This window comes from Apium graveolens, chromosome 2 (genome assembly GCF_009905375.1).
Source record: "Apium graveolens cultivar Ventura chromosome 2, ASM990537v1, whole genome shotgun sequence".
NCBI lineage: Eukaryota > Viridiplantae > Streptophyta > Magnoliopsida > Apiales > Apiaceae > Apium > Apium graveolens.
Genome location: NC_133648.1, coordinates 130,642,205 through 130,654,050, shown reverse-complemented (window position 1 = coordinate 130,654,050; position 11,846 = coordinate 130,642,205).

The following is an 11,846-nucleotide window of genomic DNA, read 5'->3' as shown; positions in this document are numbered from 1 at the left end:
AAATTAGTTGATTTTATTAATTGCTTGATTATCAGTCGAAATGCGTGCCGAGACGAGTTCGAAAAATTACGGAAAAATGGAAAATGAAGCAGAAGGTGATCAACGGAGCAATCAGCGAGTCGATTTTGATTCTAAAAATTATTTTGACTATAAAAATGATTATGTGCTTATGTGCTTATGTGTATTATGTGGTTAATCAAGTCTTACTTGCTTATATATAATATAATAGTCAGTTATAGGCGCATGGGTAGATAATAGGAACGAAATGAAGTCAATTCAAGATGCAAATTAAAGTACAAGATGACTTAATCAGTCTATTTTGCTAACAGAAGCTAAGCCAGCAAGGCAGGTTAAGTAGGGGATAGACGGAAGTGATTTAATTGCAGTAAGTCGCGCAAAAGGCAAGTTTATTCCCTATTCTAATTTCAGAATAGTAATATTCATTTCAAATTCTTATTACATATCCATTACTTTAACTCCTTTATTCATATCTCAGTTCGATTCTTGAATTATTCTTTCATTTGAATTTATTATTCATAATCCAATTATTACTCACAATTATTAATATATTCTGATGATTAGAATATATCAAAGTATACCGATTGTTCCGGTTACTATTCTAAGGACTGGATAACATTACTTTTTGGGATTAAGGTTACTTAATCCTAAGGACCGGAACATAACCGGATCCTTGAGATGGGCCATAGTGCCTGGGTGCCCGACGGGATCTATATAGTGAGATATAGATCTGCATTGTATCCTGGCTGATCAGCAGGGTATAGCTGCGAACTTGAATCCAGTGTAGTTCATTTATATTCGCCAGCAATGGCCTTCTTTTGATTCTTATGAGGTTATATCTTTGCAGATATACCTGGGATACGGATTCAGTTATATTGCTTTAACATTGTGTATATTTGGTAGACTTGTTGAGCAATTTTGGCTCACCCCTTTTTGTTGTTATTCACCTTATTGTTTCAGTTAAGAAGGAATATGAAACCCGTCAGAACACGAGTGGTAAAGAAGCGGGCCAAGCCTCGGGATCCTCTTATACCCAAGGTGTTGATCCCTATCCAGGAAGAAAGCTTTGAGTTGCCCGAGCAGGTGGAGTGTTAATAGATAGTATGTGTGTTTGAATAAAAGCTGAACTTAGTTTAAAATGAGTTAGATAATGGTTTGAAATAAAGAAAGTTTGTGAGATTTTGAATTTTGGTTTGTAATAAAAGTAGTTAGTGGTTCTTGTTTTCATACTTCAACCTAGAAAGATCCTGGTAGTTGTTAAGGGGTTTAGTTTCATTTTTTTTATTATTTATCAATAAGCTTGTACAGGTTTGGTGATTAGCTTGTAACCCCCAGACTTATACCCCGGGTCTGGGGGGCGTTACAGTTTGGCATCAGAGCTGTAGGTTTGGTCCCTGAAAATAAGAACATTAGGATTAAGATAGGATAGAGAGATCACATATGATAGGGATAGTCAGATTAGGAAAAATAGTGTTAGGATTTAGGTCAGATTAGAATAGGAAAGTATAAATCTTAGAATTATTTAGTGACCTTTTCTTTTCTTTGGTATATTATCAGATGGCATCTTCTGGTTATTCTGCATCTTCCGAGAGGACAGTCACTGGGCCAGCAGAACCAGTTATACCTCCAGTATCTGAGTATATGTTTCCTCCTCTACCACCTCTACCACCATTGCCACAGGAGCCGGTACCACCAGTTCAGGGGATAGTTCATGACCCCATAGAGATGTTTGATCCTTTTGAGTTCTTCGAGCCGATAGTTCCTTTACCTATTGAGTATCAGTTTATACCAGGCATTGAGCAGGAATTACCACCACTACCATTGTTACCTCCTATACCAGTGCATGCCCCAGAGCCGAACATAGTTCAGATGATTCCAGTCCAGGGGATGGGAGAGCATGATGTGGATCTACAGTTAGGTTTACCACAACCGGGTGCAGGTATTCCGAGGGTTCCTTCCCAGGAGTCAGTAGGTCAGATTGCTCAGCCGCATATGGTACCATACCATGAGTATAGAGTTATGAGGGATGATATGGAGTATTGGCGGGCACAGTGTCGAGAGATTATGCATCTGTTTGATCAGAGGGACAGAGGACCGTTAGCAGCCCTATAGCCAGATTACTACATGAGACAGCAACTACAGTCAGTATTCATGAGCGCTACTTGGGAGCTTGATGAGTTGACCCATGATGGACCTCCTTCTTTTACAGAGTTCTATCGTATATTCCGTTTGGCCCAGACTTTAGTCCAGGCACTTAGAGAGGAGCTTAGGCGTATTCCGCCTGGGTTCTGAGATGGTTTGAGACAATGACTCCAGAGTATATGTGTATATAGAGGCAGCATAGTATAACCTAGTGAGTAGTGTGTATGTGTGTATCAGTAGTTTAACTTGTAGTAGTAGTTTAACTTGTAGCGATAGTGTGACTTGTAGCCGTAGTGATGACCAGTAGCCCGAGACTTTTTGTATCAAGCATTTACACCTGAAGCTGGTGTCACATATATATATATAAACTGAACTTTTCAAATATCTTTTATTTAAATTTCAGTCTTTCCAGTTTTACAGCATTTACTTTCACTTTATTGCTTTACAGTCTTTTATACTATAATTCTTGTTAAAAAAAAACAGAAAAGAAAAAGAATAAACATTTTATTTAACTGTTTACATTTCTAGTTTTTACATTTAGTAATTGTTTTCTTTAAATAAACCATGTTATTAATACAGGATAAATTGTTTCCATTACATATTGTCAATTGTTTATTAAACTGTTAAATAAATATCACCTGTTTTATTATCAGAAAAAGATGGCACCAAAAAGAAAGACTAGGGCTGAGACCTCTAACAACAATTCTGAAGGCCAGACCAATGAAACCATGAACCAAATGTTCCATTTGATGCAATAACAGATGGTAATGATGCAGCAGCAGATGCAGCATCAGCAACAGCAGATACAACAACAAATGTTACCACAACCACCTCGTCCTGAGCCTCAACCTGTTGTTACTTTTAAGCAGTTTCAGTCAGTTAAACCTCCAGAATTTGATGGGTCTACTGATCCTATTAAAGCTACCACCTGGTTAAAGGAAATAAAGAAAGCTTTTGTACTAGTGAAGGTAGGTGAGGACCAGAAGACTGATTTTGCTAGTTATTTGTTGAAGGGAGAGGCAAATTATTGGTGGGAATTTAAAAAGGCTTTAAAAGGTGAAGATGTTATTGCTTGGGATAGGTTCAAAGAATTATTTTTAGAGAAGCATTTTCCTCGCTACGTAAGAAATCAGATGCACATAAAGTTTTTAGAGCTGAAGCAGGGAAGTATGTCTGTGACTGAGTATGAAGCCAAATTTAATGAGTTGGCTAGGTTTGTTCCGGAACAGATGGACACTGAAGGGAAACGAGTGCAGAGGTTTCAAGAAGGATTACGACCATGGATACGCGGACAAGTTGCAGTTTTTGAATTAGCAACATATACCACTGTAGTCCAGAAAGCATTGATCATCGAAGGGGAAAGTGAAAGATCTCAACGAGACAGAGGACAGGGAAGTTTCCAAGACCGTTTCAACAGAAAGTCGGGATTTCAAGCCCGGGCAAATCTGAATTTCAAAAGGGTAGGACAGGGTACACAAAAAGCAGGTAATCGTTTCCAAGTCTCCAACCAGCAAGGAATTATTAAGGTTTCAGTGCCGTATTGCAAAACTTGTGGACGCAAGCATACCGGCGTATGTATTAAAGCAGAGGTGACATGTTTCAAATGCAAGCAGAAAGGGCACTACTCTAACGAATGTCCGACAGGAAAAACAATAGAAATCACTTGCTATCAATGCGGAAGGAGAGGGCATATCGCTAGGAATTGTAAAGGACCAGCAATGGTAGCTAGTATTCCGAAAGTATTGGCATTACCTCCGCCACCGCCGCCAAATCAACCCAGAGCAAGGACTTTTAACATGACCATGAAAGAAGCAGTACAGAATCCAAGTGTGATTGCAGGTACGCTTTTGGTGAACTCCGTAGATTCAAAAGTATTAATTGATTCTGGAGCTACTCGTTCATTTATTTCTGAAGAATTTCTTGATAAGTTACATTGCGAAATGGAATGGTTGGGCGAGACGTTAATTATAAAATTAGCGAATGACGACCAAGTTCCAGTAGATCGAGTATGTCTTGCGTGTGATGTAGAAATAGCTGGACATCATTTCTCTGTAAACTTAATTCCTTTTAAGCTAGGAGAATTTGATGTGATTTTGGGGATGGATTGGTTAGCATATCATAAGGCTCAAATAGACTGTGCGAATAAGAAAGTGAAATTGCGAACTGCGGAAAATACAATGGTAATATTCAAAGGCGAAAAATAGTGGAAGAAATTTCTCACCGTGATGCAGACCAAACGATTGCTTCGACAAGGATGTGAGGCGTACATAGCTTACGTGTTAGATACTGAAAAAGGAAGTCCTAGAATAGAAGACATTCCAGTTGTATGTGAGTCTCCGGACGTCTTTCCAGACGAGCTTCCAGGGTTACCGCCAGATCGAGAAATCGAGTTCACGATTGATCTAGCACCAGGTACAGAACCAGTTTCGAAAGCTCCATATCGAATGGCTCCAGTCGAGATGAAGGAATTGTCAACGCAACTGCAAGATCTTCTAGACCGAGGCATTATACGACCTAGTGTATCCCCATGGGGTGCACCAGTGTTATTTGTGAAGAAGAAGGATGGTAGTATGCGATTATGCATCGACTATCGAGAGTTGAATAAACTCACTATCAAGAACAAGTATCCTTTACCGAGAATCGACGATTTGTTCGATCAGCTAAAAGGAGCGGCATGGTTTTCAAAGATAGATTTACGATCAGGCTATCATCAATTGAAGATTAAAGCTGAAGATTTTCCTAAGACTGCGTTTCGCACGAGATATGGACATTATGAGTTTCTTGTAATGGCATTCGGTTTGACAAACGCGCCAGCTGCATTCATGGATTTGATGAACAGGATATTCAAGAAATATTTGGACAAGTTTGTAATTGTATTCATTGATGACATTTTGATTTACTCCGAGACAGAAGAAGAGCATGCAGAACACTTGAGGATAGTTTTGGAAATCCCGAGGAAAGAGCAATTATATGCAAAATTCTCAAAATGTGAATTCTGGTTAAGGGAAGTACAATTTCTAGGGCATATCATCAGTAGAGAAGGCATCCAAGTCGATCCAGCAAAGATTAAAGCTGTGTTGAACTGGGAACGACCAAAGACACCAACAGAAGTTCGAAGTTTCTTGGGATTGGCAGGATATTATCGAAGGTTTGTCAAAGATTTTGCGAAAATAGTAACACCGTTGACCAAGTTAACTCGAAAAAGTGAAAAGTTTGAATGGAATGATAAGTGTGAAGAAAGTTTTCAAGAGTTAAAGAACCGGTTGGTGACCGCACCAATACTGGTATTGCCAGACGAGCAAGGGAATTTCGTTATTTTCAGCGACGCTTCGTATCACGGGCTAGGATGTGTATTGATCCAACACGATAACGTCATCGCATATGCTTCGAGACAACTTAAACCTCATGAACAGAAATATCCTACGCATGATCTGGAATTGGCAGCGATTGTATTTGCATTGAAGCTTTGGAGACATTATCTCTACGGTGAAAGATGCGAAATCTACACAGATCATAAAAGTCTGAAGTATATCTTTACACAAAAGGAACTGAACATGCGACAACGTCGATGGCTAGAATTGATAAAGGATTACGATGTTACAATCAGTTATCATCCAGGAAAAGCAAATGTTGTAGCGGATGCGTTGAGCAAGAAAAAAGATTGAATTGGTTAACTTCATGCGAAGAATTGGCCAAGGAATTCGACAAATTGGAAATCAAGATTCGTGTTCCCAATGAATCTGCAGAAGCTATCTACACTATGACTTTCCAACCGGAATTGTTAGAGAAGATTCGCCGCTGTCAAGATGAAGTGATGAGTCAAGAGGACGACCTGACGGGAGAAGAGATCACAACTCAGAAAGATAGTGAAGGAATTTTACGATTTGCATCGAGAATCTGGATCCCTAATGTGGTAGAATTAAAAGAAGAAATAATGCGAGATGCGCACAATTCGAAGTATTCCATTCATCCAGGAAGTACAAAAATGTATCGCGATCTGAAAGAAAACTTCTGGTGGCCGAACATGAAAAAGGAAATAGCAGAATGGGTGAGTAAATGCTACACATGCCAGCGAGTTAAAGCGGAACATCAACGTCCGAACGGGTTATTGCAACCGTTAGACATTCCAGAATGGAAATGGGAACATCTAGCGATGGATTTTGTGGTAGGACTACCAAGGACTAAGGCAAATCATGATGCGATATGGGTAATCATTGACAGACTTAGAAAGTCGACACATTTTCTACCAATTAACGAAAGATTTTCGCTCGACAAATTAGTGCACATGTATCTTAAAGAAATTGTGATGCGACATGGAGTTCCAATATCTATCATTTCTGATCGAGATCCTCGTTTCAATTCAAGATTTTGGAGACAATTTCAAGAATGCCTTGGAACGAAATTAAACATGAGTACCGCTTATCATCCGCAAACCGACGGGCAAAGTGAAAGAACTATCCAAACGATTGAAGACATGTTACGAGTTTGTGCGATCGATTTTGAAGGCAGCTGGGATGAACATTTACCTCTGGTAGAATTTTCTTATAATAACAGCTATCACGCCAGCATTGGAATGCCACCGTATGAAGCACTATATGGGAGAAAATGCAGATCACCAGTACACTGGGATGAAGTTGGAGAACGCAAAATTTTGGGTCCAGAATTAATTCAGCAAACAAAGGAAAAGATTGAACTTATTCGGAAACGACTCGATGTAGCGCAAAACAGGCAACGCAAATACGCAGACCAAGCACGGAAGGATATGGACTATCAGGAAGGAGAACACGTATTACTTAAAATATCGCCATAGAAAGGATTGACTAGATTTAGCAATAAGGGTAAATTGAAGCCACGATATGTCGGACCATTTGAAATTTTGAAGAAAGTAGGAAAGCTTGCATACGAATTAGCTTTACCGCCTCATATGCAACATATTCACAATGTGTTTCACGTGTCAATGCTTAAGCGATATAATCCTGATTCTAGGCATGTAGTAGAGTATGAACCGATAGATATCCAACCTGATTTGTCTTTTGTAGAGCAGCCGGTAAGAATTTTAGATCGGCGAGAGAAAGTGTTGAGAAATAAGTCTGTATATTTAGTGCGAGTGTTGTGGAGAAATCCTATGGTTGAAGAATCAACCTGGGAACTTGAAAGTAAAATGTTAGAGAAATACCCTCATTTGTTTTCATAGAAGATTCTGAGGACAGAATCCTATTAAGGGGGGAGAATGTAACGACCGGGAAATTTACGTTATATTATATCATATTTATAATAAAATATGTGAATTAATATGTCAGTTATGTGTGATTATCTGTTAAACCCTAATTGTTACATGCTACGTGTATTCTGTATCATTTCTATATTTTTAGGTATTTTTCAGATGTTTTATATCGTATTCAAAGGTTTCATTTGAAACGCTTTGCAACCCAAATAATGATTTTAAAGCCAGTATTTCAAATAAAATAATGGGCCTTATTTTTCATCAAACGGCTTTTACAATCGCAATATTCTGAACATCTAGATATTTTATAAATTTTCTCGTTTTACGAAAAATGACTTTTCCGGGCCCCATTGGGTGTTAAAAACCCCACAAAAATCACATTTTTATTTTTATAAAATTATAGGACTTTTATTATACCATTTCTTTGTATTTTTGAATTATTCACAATTTTTGGGAATTTTTGGCATATATATTGTATATATAAAATATTTATAAATTAAATTTTAATACCCAAAAATTATAAAAATTAGGGCCAAATATTTTTATTAAATGTATAATTAGCCCCTTAATTTTATTTAGGAGTATTATTTTTCATACTATAAATACCCTGATTATTATTAATTAATTCATAATTCTGCAAATTAATTCTGAAATTCAGAAACTAGGGTTCTTGAGTTCTTGATTTCAAGCAAAGATTTGACAGTGATTCTGATCTCCAAATCAAACATGTGAGTACTCAATCGAAAGCTCTTGATCCCTACTTTCCAATTCTATCATCAATTTTGTGTTTTATTACATTGATTTTCAATTCGGATTTTTAGGGTTTATGTCTGATTTAGGCGTTTTTGATTCTGGGGTTCTGGATTGATTTTGATGCTTGATATAGTTTCCTTTACTTGTTTACAATTGATTGGTGATGGTTAATTGATCGGAGTTATGTTCTAGATAGTTGTTCTTAATTTAGGGTTTATATAAACTTTAATTAGTTCGTTTTTGTAATTGCAAGAATCTGAGATTGTTTTGGTTATGCGGGTTTGATTGTAGAAGTAATAGGCTTTATTTTGGTATATTATTCGTAATTTTTCATGTACGAAATCATTACTTCGAGTTTTGGCCGAAAAATGGTATGATTTGATCGGAGTTTTAGTTACAGGGATTATTAGGATTAGATAAGGTTACTTTCAGATTCCTGCTGAAATTTTAAATGAAATTGACACTGGAATCGATCCGAACGGTTCCTGGATCGTCTGTAAAAGGCTCGCCGGACTTGGACATCGAGCTCGCCGGCGTTGTTAAGTTTTTGGCCGGAGAAGACGAGGCTAGAGTCTGGGATCGTTTTTGACGCCGCGTCGCTGTAGCTGGGCGGGTGGCGATGGAGAACGGTGGAAGAAGGAGGTGAATCAGAGGAACTTTGGTGGGGTAATCGAGCTCGCCGGGAATTTCCGTCGGGCCGGAATCTGGGCAGTTGGCCGGCCGTTCTTCCCGACCCGATTGGGTTGGGGACGACCCGGTTTGCAACCCGGAAACGACCCGGGTTCAATCCTAAAAACCCAAACCCTGATTTTGTTTTTGTGTTTCTGATTAACTAAATAATTATTTATATTTTAGTATATTAAAATCAGTTTTTAATAATTCTAATAGTTATATAAAAATTAGTTTTAAATTCTAAAAAACTAATATTATTAATTTCTGAATTATTTTATTAAATTATAAATTCGGATTTAATTAAAAATAATTAATAATTAATGATTAAATAATACGATTAATAATCCGATAATTAGTTAGTATTACGTGTAACTCGTATCTATACGAGTAGTGATTCGATAATTAAAATTATTATTCGAGCGATAATTATTCAAAGAATATCGTAATAAATATTCGTATCGTATAATTAAATATCGATTGAATCGTAGAAATTGTAATAATAATCGTAATAATTCAATAATTATACGAAAAAGATGAATGACTCGTATTTACACGAGTAATTGATTGTTGAGTTCGATTATGATTCGAATAATTCAGTAATTAACGTATCAGTAAAGGATATCGATTATTTATTTATAAATAATCGATCTAATCAAATCAATAACGATAAGTTGTAGATATTTGTAATAAATTGTGATTAATCCTAATAATTAAGGATTAATTATTTTAATTTAATAAATAATTATTAATTATTTATTTGTTATACATTTATTAAATATTTAAAAAAGTGATTAATTATTTTGATAATTAATCACATAATTTTTAATAAATCATAACTTCTTCATTTTAACTCCAAAAATTATAAAAAAATTATTTTTGACTTTGATTTTTCTTAAATAATTATTCAAAAATTATTTTGGGATTTAAAAATTAGCAATAATTATTTATATTGAATTATTAGTGTTTAATTGATAATAATTCAACCGTTAGTCCGAATTGAGCGAAACGAAAGCCTGTTGACTCAGAAAAATGAATTCTTTTCACTAAAAATAATATGAAGACCTAATTTCTTCTCGAAATTAGTTGATTTTATTAATTGCTTGATTATCAGTCGAAATGCGTGCCGAGATGAGTTCGAAAAATTACGGAAAAATGGAAAATGAAGCAGAAGGTGATCAACGGAGCAATCAGCGAGTCGATTTTGATTCTAAAAATTATTTTGATTATAAAAATGATTATGTGCTTATGTGCTTATGTGTATTATGTGGTTAATCAAGTCTTACTTGCTTATATGTAATATAATAGTCAGTTATAGGCGCATGGGTAGATAATAGGAACGAAATGAAGTCAATTCAAGATGCAAATTAAAGTACAAGATGAATTAATCAGTCTATTTTGCTAACAGAAGCTAAGCCAGCAAGGCAGGTCAAGTAGGGGATAGACGGAAGTGATTTAATTGCAATAAGTCGCGCAAAAGGCAAGTTTCTTCCCTATTCTAATTTCAGAATAGTAATATTCATTTCAAATTCTTATTACATTTGCATTACTTTAACTCCTTTATTCATATCTCAGTTCGATTCTTGAATTATTCTTTCATTTGAATTTATTATTCATAATCCAATTATTACTCACAATTATTAATATATTCTGATGATTAGAATATATCAAAGTATACCGATTCTTCCGGTTACTATTCTAAGGACTGGATAACATTACTTTTTGGGATTAAGGTTACTTAATCCTAAGGACCGGAACATAACCGGATCCTTGAGATGGGCCGTAGTGCCTGGGTGCCCGACGGGATCTATATAGTGAGATATAGATCTGCATTGTATCCTGGCTGATCAGCAGGGTATAGCTGTAAACTTGAATCCAGTGTAGTTCGTTTATATTCGCCAGCAATGGCCTTCTTTTGATTCTTATGAGGTTATATCTTTGCAGATATACCTGGGATACGGATTCAGTTATATTGCTTTAACATTGTGTATATTTGGTAGACTTGTTGAGCAATTTTGGCTCACCCCTTTTTGTTGTTATTCACCTTATTGTTTCAGTTAAGAAGGAATATGAAACCCGTCAGAACACGAGTGGTAAAGAAGCGGGTCAAGCCTCGGGATCCTCTTATACCCAAGGTGTTGATCCCTATCCAGGAAAAAAGCTTTGAGTTGCCCGAGCAGGTGGAGTGTTAATAGATAGTATGTGTGTTTGAATAAAAGCTGAACTTAGTTTAAAATGAGTTAGATAATGGTTTGAAATAAAGAAAGTTTGTGAGATTTTGAATGTTGGTTTGTAATAAAAGTAGTTAGTGGTTCTTGTTTTCATACTTCAACCTAGAAAGATCCTGGTAGTTGTTGAGGGGTTTAGTTTCATTTTTTTTATTATTTATCAATAAGCTTGTACAGGTTTGGTGATTAGCTTGTAACCCCCAGACTTATACCCCGGGTCTGGGGGGCGTTACATATGCCAGCGAGTTAAAGCGGAACATCAACGTTCGAGCGGATTATTACAACCGTTAGACATTCCAGAATGGAAATGGGAACATTTAGTGATGGATTTTGTGGTAGGATTACCAAGGACAACGGCAAATCATGATGCGATATGGGTAATCATTGACAGACTCACAAAGTCAGCACATTTTCTACCAAATTAACGAAAGATTTTCACTCGACAAGCTAGTGCACATATATCTCAAGGAAGTTGTGATGCGACATGGAGTTCCAATATCTATCGTGTCTGATCGAGATCCTCGTTTCAACTCAAGATTTTGGAGATAATTTCAAGAATGCCTTGGAACTAAATTGAACATGAGTACCGCTTATCATCCGCAAACCGATAGGCAAAGTGAAAGAACTATCCAAACGATTGAAGACATGTTACGAGTTTGTGCGATCGATTTTGAAGGCAGTTGGGACGAGCATTTACCTCTAGTGGAATTTTCTTATAATAACAGCTATCACGCCAGCATTGGAATGCCACCGTATGAAGCACTATACGGGAGAAAATGCAGATCACCAATACATTGGGATAAAGTTGGAGA